This window comes from Eptatretus burgeri, chromosome 16 (genome assembly GCF_056783735.1).
Source record: "Eptatretus burgeri isolate ZD-2024b chromosome 16, Ebu_testis_v1, whole genome shotgun sequence".
Classification (NCBI taxonomy): Eukaryota; Metazoa; Chordata; class Myxini; order Myxiniformes; family Myxinidae; genus Eptatretus; species Eptatretus burgeri.
In genome coordinates, this window is record NC_140976.1 from 54,761,115 (window position 1) to 54,773,859 (window position 12,745).

General features: G+C 43.2%; 1 long non-coding RNA gene across 1 annotated transcript; it reads right to left on the minus strand.

Annotated features, from left to right (window-relative positions):
* Nucleotides 1-1,877: 1,877 nt before the first annotated feature.
* LOC147011090 (uncharacterized) lies at nucleotides 1,878-8,352 on the minus strand. The gene is made up of 3 exons (XR_015052259.1): nucleotides 8,317-8,352; nucleotides 5,425-5,552; nucleotides 1,878-2,315 (listed from the first exon to the last, which is right to left on the minus strand). It is a non-coding gene; the product is annotated as an uncharacterized LOC147011090 (long non-coding RNA).
* Between the last annotated feature and the right edge of the window lie 4,393 nt (nucleotides 8,353-12,745).

Genomic DNA, 12,745 nt, shown 5'->3' on the forward strand with positions numbered 1-12,745 from the left:
AATTTTATTGGTCGTGATGACCTAAAATACCATAATATTTTGTCCAAGTACTGCGAGCTAAACAAGGTTTTTGAAAGTTCCAAGATGGTGATTTGTCTTTTACAGTGTTCAATATATAATTCCATTGAAATAAAATAAACATTTTAAAGGTTGTAGAGAAAAATAAAATTTCGGAAGTTTATCACCGTTGATGCAGCGTCTTTTACACCACCTTGTTTAGCACGTTTCATTTGTTATTTCTGCCTGTTGCTTGTGTCCTTTATCACATCCCTAAAAACATTAAGTTTCCTGTTTGTAATGAATGTACTCTGCTCCTTCCCTATTCCATATTCAGGTGATGCATGACCTCATCGCCGGCCACTGAAGGAAGGGAGTCCACAGTTTTTACTCCGTTTGTTTGTTGGGGTGGTCGCTAGACTACCCTTATTCTCAGGTTTTCCATCTGTTGGGTGGTTGCTGGAGTACCCTTATTTTCACTTTTTCCATCTGTCTATGTTTGTTTGTATGTCTGTATGTAATGGAAAGCTCTGGAAGCCAGAGGAGTCAACCGATTTTGATGAAACTTGACTGGTAGGTTCATACCACGATCTAGTTGTACGCTTTTGAGCACCGTTGCTATGGACACCACCGTTGCCTAGCAATGGGACTTTGAAATTTTTGAAAAATCCCAAAAAAATTTTTTTTCCGAAAATCAAAAATCGGCTTCCAGGCTTTTATGCGTACTATAATCAACCTCTGTCAAAAATTTTCAGCCCGATCCATCAAAAACTATGACTAGTATACAATTATGTTGCGACCACCCATGTCGCCTACCGATGTAATGGACAGCGCTGGAGGCCAGAGGAGTCAACAGATTTTGATGACATTTGACAGGTAGGTTCATACCAGGATCGAGTTGTATGCTTTTGAGCACCGTTGCTATGGACACCACCGTTGCCTAGCAACGGGACTGAAATATTTGAAAAATCCCCAAAAATTACTTTTTCGAAAATCAAAAATCAGCTTCCATGCTTTTATGCGCACTATAATCAGCCTCTTTGTCAAAAATTTTCAGCCCGATCCGTCAAAAACTGTATGACTAATATGCAATTATGTAGCAACCACTCATGTCGCCTACCGGCTTGTTTGTTTGTTTTCTTGTTTGTCCGGGCGATATCTCAACCGTCGTTTGAGTTAGGAAGCTGAAATTTTGGGACGAAAGTGAAGATGTGCTTTGCTATAAAGTCTATTTTCAGTTTATTGATTAATCAATTAAATATTCATTTTTCGAGTAATAATTACATAATTTTCCAAAAGTTACAGATTTGGATGAGACAGTGGTGGTTTAGGTATGCTATTAGCCAATTAATTAGGAAATTAATTATTTTACGATTATTCTTTTTTAATTAATCAATCAATTGTTGTACACCGCTCCTCCAATTTGGTCTCAAAGGGCCGCAGAGGGCGGCCGACGCCCCGGCAATGTCGCACGTTGGAGTATTTGTTATTTAATTATTTGGCATGGGGAAGGTGCACTTTGAATTGTACCTCGACTTGTTTTTAATTTTGTTTGACTGCCAGACAGACAGGTGCAGTTTGGTATTTCCTTCTCGTGATGCTAGGCAGCTTAGAGCTCCCCTTTGTGTCAATTTATTGTCTGCAATGCTTAAAATACTTTCTTGATGGATGAATGGATGGACACACTAAATATCGAAGTGGTGATGCCGCTTTAAAATTATCTCACTCTTCCCCCGCACATGCACAATCAGGACAAATTTGAAGACAAAGTACTGCTAAACGACAGGTTCGTTTTCCTATTAATGTTCCGATTTGTGTTCGAAATAAAACATTCAATTGAAATTATGTTGTTCCTTTATCATAAAATGACGTTTCTGGACTGACAGACAGACAAAAGGAACCAACCGCATCACCGCACTTTGCACTTTGTGTGTACGGCGTAACAATAGACTTCGAACTTGTCATTACCTCCACGAGATGGTTAATTTTCGTGAAGGTGGCAGAAAAATTGCCACTTGCAGGCGATTGATATACAGAGAGACAAATAAAAAGATGGAATAACAGACCAGATCAACCAATATACTTGTGAATCTTCGATTTTGCAAGTAATGATTAAAGAAAGAACGATTCTTCATCATACCCAGCACAGTGACATTCAGTCTTTCTTCCTTGCGTTCATGAGGACGTTCCACCCCTTGTGTCTTGCACACATATATCCCAGAATGATATCCATTTGTTTCAGGTATGTCCAGCATTTTCTTCATCACAAAAATATCTCCCTCCCAGTCAGACCAAGTCTTCACGTTTTCTTTCAGGATCTGTTACGTCACATACAGAAAAGACAATGGTGACGCGAGAAAGGTATTACATGGAACATAAATAACTACGTGCACAGACATTTACTCAAACTCCAGATATAGCGATACTCGCGATCAGGGACAATGGTGGCATGCGGTGTCGAGGACTCATTCAAACCCGACTACTGTGCTGTAGAAAGAAAAATGGAAACTCGAAACAAAACAAACTAGAGAGTTCATAGAACACCTTACCCCTGTCGATGCAAATTTCTCCAAAATTAGCATAATGGGTTGGAGGGTGATAAAAAAGAAAACATGTTGCCAATTAAACTTGATTGATTAATTGAAAAAAAAAAGTAAATGTTTAAGCACATTGCACAATGTATTGTTATATCCCTTTACTGGAAATATACTCAAATACAACATGATTATTACATCTATGTGCCTGAACATGTATCTATTTTAATAATATATTTGCATTTTAAATGACCTTACATCTCTTGTTTGTATTGGAAGATGATCAATCTGCTTCGTAAAAATACCCGTTCCCCAAAACAGATTGGCCTTCCAAATAATCTTTAATCTTTATTCAGTATAATATAATCACCTATTATTTAATTTAGCTTATTAAGGGATTCTTATGTATAAATAATTATATATTGGTGCCTGAAATCTGGCTGAAAGCAAGAGTGTAGCGTAAATGGAATGTGTGTGAAGATAATGACCACAATTCCTACAACCTTCAGGTCATAAATATTAATTAACCCTTAAAAATTAATCTGACCTCCAGATGGCTGCTGCCACAAAGCTGAGTAATTTTCCCCCTGAACCCCAAACCCCAAACCGTCAGCTGCAGCAGCGTCAGCATGTCTGGAGGCTGAACAGACATCGTCTCACTGAATACTATGTAAGAATTGAAAGTTTCTCTGTACTGCAGAAATCGGAGGAAGACTATGTTGCTCAACTTCCTCGAGAATTCTCTATATCGATATGTTTGTGTTTGTTAACCTCCGCCATCGAAGATCGGAGGTTACTGTTTTCAACCCCTTTCTGTTTGTTTGTTTGTTTGTGAACAGTATTACGTAAAAACTCCGACGGATTTCGACGAAACTTAGTGGGGGGGTTAGGTATGGTCCAAGGATCACGCCATTAGATTTTGGACTTGGTCCCCCCCCCCAAAATTTGTTAGAGGAAATTTTTTTTGTATTTCTACATGTTTTAAGTGATTTCCAACCCCCAACCCCCCCCACAAAAAAAAATTGTTAGAGAAAATTGTTTTTTTTTTGCATTTCTGCATGTTTCAAGTGATTTCCAACCCCCCCAAAAAGTTAGAGGAAATTTTTTTTTTGCATTTCTACACGTTTTCAGTGATTTCCACCCCCCCCAAAAAAAAAAATTGTTAGAGAAAAAAAATTTTTTTGCAACTTTTCTTTTTCAACAAAATTTCGATTTCTTTTTTTTTTTTTTGCATTTCTACATGTTTTAAGTGATTTCCAACCCCCCCCCCCAAAAAAAAAATGTTGGAGAAAAGAACTATAACTGTCAGCACTGTTGACATATTTAATGAATAAGATACAAGGTTCACTTGAGTGACCCAGCAGTATTGGCGGCGGAGGTTTTACACTCTCCCGAGTGCTCCCCCTCTAGTTTGTATTTGTTTACGTTTTGTGTTTTTTTTTAAAAATGACTCAAATGTGCAGAAGGAATTGAAAATTATTTGACACCTCTCACAGTCTTGAGAAAAAAGGACGTGGGAAGTGTCTTTTAAACTCTTTCTTGTTGCGTTTCTGAGTATGAACAACAGGATATTTCCTATGAGCCGCAATTTTGTCTGAATCTTGATATTCCGCAATGCTGAGAGAGCGAGCAAAAAATTTGATTGGTCAAGATGGCGTAATATTTTGTCCAAGTACTGCTAAACGGAAAGCTTTGGAAAGTGGCAAGAAGGCGAATTGTGTTCTACTTTGTCCGAGTGTATAATTTGATTGAAATAAATCAAACTTTTAATGGATTAAAATGAAACAAAACCATAAAGAAAAGAAAAAACAAAAACGAACTTTCTTTTCGAAGTCTACCTACCGCCGTTGATGCACCGTCTTTCACACAACCTTGTTTAACACATTAAATTCGTTATTTTTGTTCTTTACGAAGCATAAAAAAAAACAAGACTTTACTGTTTGGAATGATTTTCAATTTTGTTTGACTGCCAGACTGGTAAACGGACTAAATACTTTACCTTACTCCGCTCTGCGCATGTTCAATTGGGATGAGATTCCGTATAATTTGCCAAACAACCATATGTTCGCAACCATTGAGCGGGTTTGATGGACCTAATGTCCTCCTCTCGCATTGAAGTTCTTTGCAAGGGCACTCATTACCTTTGACACCGAAGGTGGACAGAGGTTATGCTTTTACCACTGTTTCTATGGCTCTTTTCTATGAGCAGGATGATGTGTAGTGAGTGCATGTTTTATGACCTTTTTGACTGCACAATGACCCACCTAAGATGTGAGTTGAGGGTGGCGTGAACAAGGAGACCAGCTCTCATTGCAAAGGAAGACTCAGTCAGGAGTCAAGGGGCTGCCATGAGCTCCCTTGCGGGCTGAAGTAGAAGGGCACTTTGCGGGGATCAGGTGGCCAAGCCCCCTGAAGTCATGAGATTTAAATATGCCCGAGATGGCTATTGAGCATGTAAAGGTCACAATGTGAATGTATAGGTCAGCTCCATCATGGTGATTGGCATCAAGGCCGAAATAAGGCAATATACTGAGAGTACGGCACAAATGGCAACCAACGAAGGAATGAAACGGGACAAAGGGCACTTCACGATAAAACGAGCCGATCTTGTGGATCATGAACAACATTCGAGCGGTGGACATGAACGAGCGGTGGACATGAACAACATTGATGGCAATCAGCAAATTTCATTGAAAATTCTATTGTAACCGTGAAAGTAAGAAAGGTGTAAAATTTGACTGAGGAGGAAGAATGAATGACCTGCCATGCCGTATATATCTCCCTGGAACCACGTCCATAAATTTCACGATATATGCCTTTATTGTTTGAAACCCTTCAGGAAATTTGAAGCACAGACGTTGAATCAACACTCAACAGAAACACGTATACCCACCTTTCCATCAAAGTACCAGTGAGCAGACAAAAAGTTGTTATCGTTGGAAAGACCACAAGTAGCAGTGATTGGATCTCCCTTGATAACTGCCACTTGTTCCGGGGAAATCCAAATCTGTGGGAAGCTGCCTGTGGAGTGAGAACAGGCTGATGAGTAAATCAAATAGCCTCCCAGACAGCAACAAATTATGCAACCAGTTCGTCTTTGACAAAAATGTCCATTTCCTGATCGACCTAGCAGTGAGTGGTTATGAAAGCAAGTCACAATGCTGAGACAAAGTTATTGGTCACAGGACATACACAGTACATTTAATTGGTTGTTTATTTAATGAACAAAAATGGTGAAATTGTTTCTTTCATTATTTGTAATTTATCACAGTACTCTCCAAAGGCCTGCTCTTGTAAACACACCATCGATTCATTAACATGAACACCACATAAAGCTGGTTTTATTGACACTTACAACGGATGTCCCATGCAATGGCAGGTTGTTTGAAGGCAGACAGGGGAGCAGCAGACATGTACAACAGCTACGGTGAAACATGACGGGTGGATCAATACAAGTCTGGGGTTGCGTGTTGCAAGGGTGTTGCAAGGGTGTTGCAAGGGTGTTGCATGGGTGTTGCATGGGTGTTGGAGATTTGCAGAAAATCAAAGGCATACTGATTCCTGACAAATACAGGTAGTTTCTATTAGATCATGCCATTCCATGAGGAACATTAATCTTCCAACATTACAATGACCCCACAGTCAGCCATTGTGATGAAAAACTATCTGGAATGTAAAAAAGGCTGATGGTGCAGTCACAAAGATGACTTGGCCTGCACAAATTCCAAATACTAGTGCATGCCCGCACGTGCGTGCCCGTACGTGCGTGGCCGTACATGCAAAAAAAAAAAAAATAAATAAAAAAAATAAAAAACTTTCAAACCGCGTGCCAGAGACAACAACCACACAGGCCGTTCCTTCACTCTCGTGTGCCCGTACATGTGTGGCTGTACGTGCAAACAAAAAATAAAAATAAAAACTTTCAAACCACGAGCCAGAAACAACCATACAGGCTGTTTCTTCGCTCTCGCGTGCCCGTACGTGTGTGGCCATACGTGCAACCCCCCCCCCCCAAAAAAAAAAACTTTCAAACAACCACACAGGCCGTTCCTTCGCTCTCGTAAACGACGACTGGATTGGGGAATTGTGTTTATCTATAAACGCGGATAAGAAATCGAGAAATTATTAGAATACAGTAAGTCATCACTATCCGGAAGTCCATACATTGTAATCCGTAATGGGGAACGCGGCTAAGGTTCTCTTCCCCATCAGCCATGCCTACACAGCAACGTGTCCTTTCATTGGTTTGGTAAATAAATGGCCATAACGTGGGAAGCACTTGTCCGATTAATATCAAACCTTGAAAAGGCACATCCTCAGGGCCCCAGCAATATACGTGGCAAGTTTCAATTAGATCGGACCAGTGGTTGTCGAGAAACAGCGGTGACAGACAGACAGACAGACAGACAGACACACACACACACACAGATTGCTGGAATTATAGATAGACTAGTGCGGGCCCATAGGTGCGGGCCCATAGGTGCGGGCCCGTAGGTGCGTGCCAGTATGTGCAGCTTCGTTCCTTCGCTCTCGTAAACGACGAATGGATTGGGGCATTGTTTCAATTAGATGGGACCAACCGTATCATAAATGGCCATAACTTGGGAAACACCTGGGAAACATACTCAGGTCCCCAGCATCAATTGTGACGTCATATCAAACGAATAAGAAGAAGAATTGTGACGCCCCCCTCTCTCCCACGTAGTCTCGGCCCTCTCTCTCGCCCCCACTCTCACGCCCCTTCTCCCGTCCCCCTCTCTCGCCCCCCTCTTGAATTGTGACGCCCCTCTCTCTCACCCCCCTCTCTCACCCCCCTCTCTCTCCCCTCTGCAAATGTATTCACAAATGTCTACCAAGCACAACAATTAATTCAAACCTTGGGAAAAAAACAGCTTTCAAACAGTTAGGAAACAGCTGTTTCCCTTGGGAAATTCAAACCTTGGGATTAATTAATAATTTGAACAATTAATTCAAACCTTGGGAAAAAAACAGCTTTCAAACCTTGGGAAACACGTGCGAAACAGCTGAAAAATGACATCAAACCTTGAAAAGGCACATACTCAGGTCCCCAGCGTCGATTGTGACGTCATACCAAACGAAGAAGAAGAAGAATTGTGACATCAATCGTGCAATAAATAAATAAATAAACAAACATTGTGACGTCATTCGTGAAATCATAGCACCGCGTCTGGTCATTGGTTGACAGATAAATGGCCGTAACTTGGGAAACGCTTGTCCGATTCATATCAAACCTTGAAAAGGCACATCCTCATGTCCCCAGCAATATTCCTGGCAAGTTTCAATCAGATCGGACCGGTGGTTGGCGAGAAACGGCGGTCGCAGACAGACAGACACACATAGAAATTGCTGGAATTTGATAGACTAGTGCATGCCCATACGTGCAAACAAAACAAAACAAAAAACTTTCAAACCGCGTGCCAGAAACAACTACACAGGCCGTTCCTTCGCTCTCACGTGCCAGTACGTGCGTGGCCGCACATGAAAAAAAAAACTTTCAAACTGCATGCCAGAAACAACAACCACACAGGCCGTTCCTTCACTCTCGTAAACGACGACTGGATTGGGGCATTGTGTTTATCTATAAATGCGCATAAGAAATCGAGAAATTATTAGAATACACTTAGTCATCACGATCCGGAAGTAGTGCGTGCCCGTCTGGAATATTCACATGCAATCCACAAATTATCGCTTGCATTGAAGTAACAACTGCAGTGATATTTACACACACAGACTTACTTAAAATGCAAATTAAAATCAAGTTTACCTCCCTGTCTTTGGTAGCCATGACATTCACTGCCATTGACCATTGCCACTCCTACGCCACGGTGACGCGACAGGGTAGGATTTGTAGGAGACCTGAAAGTACAGTGTCATTAGGTATTCCATGTTCAAATTGTTTTAGTTTTAAAATAGTTTAAAAAAATATATAGTTTGCAAAGCATACCACCAAAATGAGATGTATTTCGTTGGGAAGCATGTTGAGTAGAGCTGAATTTCTTAACACTTCCAAAGGCCACAGCATTTTGACAATTGGAAACAAAAAAAAAGTTGTGCACTTTTTTGATAAATTATTTTTGGAACAATTTTTCTTCAATAAATAAATAATAATAAAAATTGTCTACATGTACACACCTTTATGTCGTTAGCACCTCTTCATAAACAACATTGCTGAGGAAACGGTGCTTCTTCTTTGTTTCCTCGTCCAGGGCAAGAATGCGGAGGCTGCTGGATCTGCCAACGTTTTGATAAATTATTTTTGGAGCATTTTTTCTTCAATAAATAAATAATAATAAAAACTGTCTACATGTACACACCTTTATGTCGTTAGCACCTCTTCATAAACAACATTGCTGAGGAAACGGCGCTTCTTCTTTGTTTCCTCGTCCATGGCAAGAATGCGGAGGCTGCTGGATCTGCCAACCCCACTGGCCGCCACGTAGAAGTGACCATGGCTGAAGAAGCCTCTTGTGCAGAAGACCCCAACCCGGTGTAGCGACTGCCCTTGGGATTTATTCACAGTCATGGCAAAGCATGGTCGTTCCGGAAACTGCCGACGCCGCAGAGTGAACGGGAAGATGTTGTCAGATGGACTCAAGGTTATGCGTGGAATGAGCAATGTGCGTCCAGAATTGACACCCATCACAGATTTTGCAACCAACAAATTTGGAAGGATCTGATGGATGATGTACCTTGAGCCATTGCAGTGCCCGCTCTGCTGGTCGAAGTTTCATAGCAGCATGATCACCATACCCACCTTGAGAGTGATCCGATGTGGAGGCATACCAGATGGACAGAGGGTGTTCAGGAACTCAGGCGGATACAAATGATCACCCTCAGATTCCGCTTTATCGACGCTACAGCAAACATGCTCCTCCCCTGGGAATATGGTTGTCATGTAGTCATTTACCTGTTCGACTTCGGAATTGGTCGGACATAGTATAACACGCTCGCATAGCCACTTGCGGTTGGTGATGTTGTTGTGCAAGTCCTCGTACACCCAAGTGACAATATCCTGAAGTTTTTCACCTGGAAGAATGAGCGGTTCCCTGAGCTCAATAACAAATTCACCCTCTTCTGGGTTGACAGGAATCTTTCCTTCACCCAGATCCAGCAGGAATTTTGCAAAATCAGATTCATCCTGTTGTTCTCCAGCACCCGACATGATCCTCATGTTTACTGTGAGACGAAGTGTCTGCACTTTTCTCCACAGGTATGAGCTCTTGAAACACCTTCCAACTATGTCAATACGGCTACCGTGTGGCACAACGGGAAGGATCTGCCTCCAGTCACCACTGAAAACCATTGTGATGCCGCCAAATGGTTCCTCTGAGCCCCGAAGCCACTGGAATGTTCGATCTGCTGCCTCCAATGCGCGACGATCCATCATTGAAACCTCATCCACCACCATTATATTCGTCATTCGTACGAGTGCTGCAGTGGTGTCATTTTCACTGATGTTGCAAGTGGACTCATCAGTGAGAATGAGAGGACACTTGGTCCTACAATGGAAGGTGACCCCTTTAGGCAGCAGAGTCGCTGCAATACCACTTGCAGCAGTCGCAAGATCCACTTTGCCCTTTGCTCGCACTTTGTTGAGTATATGAGACAATGTGAATGTTTTCCCAGTCCCACCACTTGCATCAACTGCAATCATCCAGCCATGTCCATGCTCCACACTCGTCATCACTTTATCGCCAACAACGCACTGCTCGTCATGAAGAAGGCACTCTGTTTGAGCGATGTGAGCCTCAAGTTCTCCTATATTGTGCCCTGTTTCATGCTCGATGATGCGGGGAATGCGAGACTGGATATGAACTGGTTCAGGCTCAGGAAGGCCAAAGGTCTTACTGAGCGAAAAGCCGTGCCTCTCAATTTTGTCCCTCAGCTCCAGCAGCACTTCACTCACAATGCGTCCATTTGGCTCATTCACACCTGCTGCACGCATGAAGACCTCGTACAGCACATACTTGAGCCTTTCCCAGAACTGCACGTGGTTGCCTCTGAGGACGAATATGAGCATGTTGGCAAATACTTCGCGGACTGCAGGGCCAAATGCAATATTTGCAGCCTCTTCGATAACAGAATCCACCTCCTGGTCATTGTCAACGATGCCATACGCAATGCAGGCTGCCAGATAGGTCTCCATGACCCTACCACCAACACGACGGAGATCCTGAAAGCATGTGGGGCCAGGCACGCGGTACAGTAGCATGCGTAGATAGTACAACTCGGCATTATGTGAGTTGACGGAAATAATGGGGAGCCGCCCAACGGTATCAGCCTTACGGTTATCCTGGAAACTCAGCCTTCTCTTCCGCAATTGAAACCTTTTCCTAAAGTAGGTGAAGTGTTGGAACACATCTGGATATAGAACATGACGCATGTGTGGATGGAGATTCATGGCTTCGAAAAAGGGGGTGAGCATTGTTGCAGGGGGTCCTGACTCCGCCACATTCTGTACGGCACCTTCGTCATTGAACGTGATCACCTGCTCATCCTGTAGATGGAGTGCCAGCATCTCGACTGGTGGGTACTTGCTTTGAATGGGGAAATCGTATTTGCGCCAGTATCCCTCAGATGCGGTGATGCAACGCCCTAGTTCATATTGTGTCACTTCATCATGTCGTAATGCCTCGCGCATCCTCTCATGTGGCTCTAGTCTGACCAGGCACTGGTCGGGGCCCTTTTCAAGGTATATTCACAGGTACTTCACACTGGTGACAGCACATACGATCTCAAGGTTTATGTGAGCATCGTACCTGAGGACAATATATGGGTTGTAAGGCACAACCCATGCATTGTTAACCAATACGTTAGCACCGCCTCGTATTGTCTTCATGATGGGATCACCAGGTGCTGCTCTGCCCATCTTCTGTACAGGGGATAGGAGTCATCAGAGAAGCTTGTCGTTTCTCGTAGGACTTTGGGATAGTCCTTTGCGCACTTCCGGTCTGTCATGCAAGGGCTCGAGATGTTCCATTCCCCACATGGGCCGTGAATCATGTGTGATGTCACGTTACGGTGTAGTTCCGGATTTGTGCGTTTGTCAGGAATCTCAGCAGAGACCACGCGATCGACATCTGCTGGTGTTCTGGGCTTGTCGCGAGGTACCACGGTCAGGAGCATGTGTATATGGGGAAAGTGACGCTTTTGCGCATCTTTCACCATCACATAAGCGTCCACATGCCCCAAGATGTCATTCTTGAGGTCTGCTTTGAGTGCTTCCACCTTCATATGAAACACCCGGGCGATGATATCAGGTCTTTCATTGGCTGACTGACCCTCAAAAAGTGATTGTTTAATTTCTGGCCACTTTGGGTTGCAGGTGAATGTTAGGAAAAAGTCAGGTTTTCGCTTGACTTGGACCAAAGCCATTGCATCCTGAAACTCTTTGGCATACAAACGTGGTGACCCATAAATTGACGGAGGCAGAATGGTGAGGCGTCCAGGTTGCACCTCAGCGTCACTGTTCAACGCATCAACGATGATCTTATACTTTTCTGCCTTAATTGACTTCTGGTTGCAGCGAATCCAATTGAGACGGTGCGACTCAATTTTTGCCATCATGTCGCATACGTACTGCTGTGTCAACTTTCCACCACTAAGTATGAGCGGTAGAAAGATGTTGGTGTTATCCCTGCTAACTCAGTGTGGTACCCCTGGGAGCCGCAGGGTAGCAGAAGTATGTATGATAGAGGGTCATACGCTGGATGCATGGCATCTATTGTCTGTAAACCTCCTCCTCTGAGGTGAACATCGACTGCCAGCCTTCCAAACTGCTCGGTTGTCATTGCCCCTGGAGCAATGACAGCCACATCGATGTCTGGTGAGGGAAGGTTGACGGTACCATGATGAAGGTCTCGGCGCCACGTGCGACCTGTTAATACAATTTTCAGTTCATTTGCGCTATCATTATGAACCGCATACTCCATGGCTGATTTGAATTGCTGGACGTATGGGTTGCACTCATGAATGGCCTGTTGTGCTCTTAGCAAAAAATGCTCATTCAGGCTACTGTTCGAGGTGTGGGCACGACGAAACTCCAGCTCATGGGCTGGATCGTGAAAGTAGATCTGAGCAAAGCGTGGGGTGCAACCCAGATCGGCAAGAGGAGCACCAATGTAATGGTAAACCTTACCTTGTATGCGCACTCCAGGATTGAAGCCAGGTATACCTATCTCTCGGACACCGAT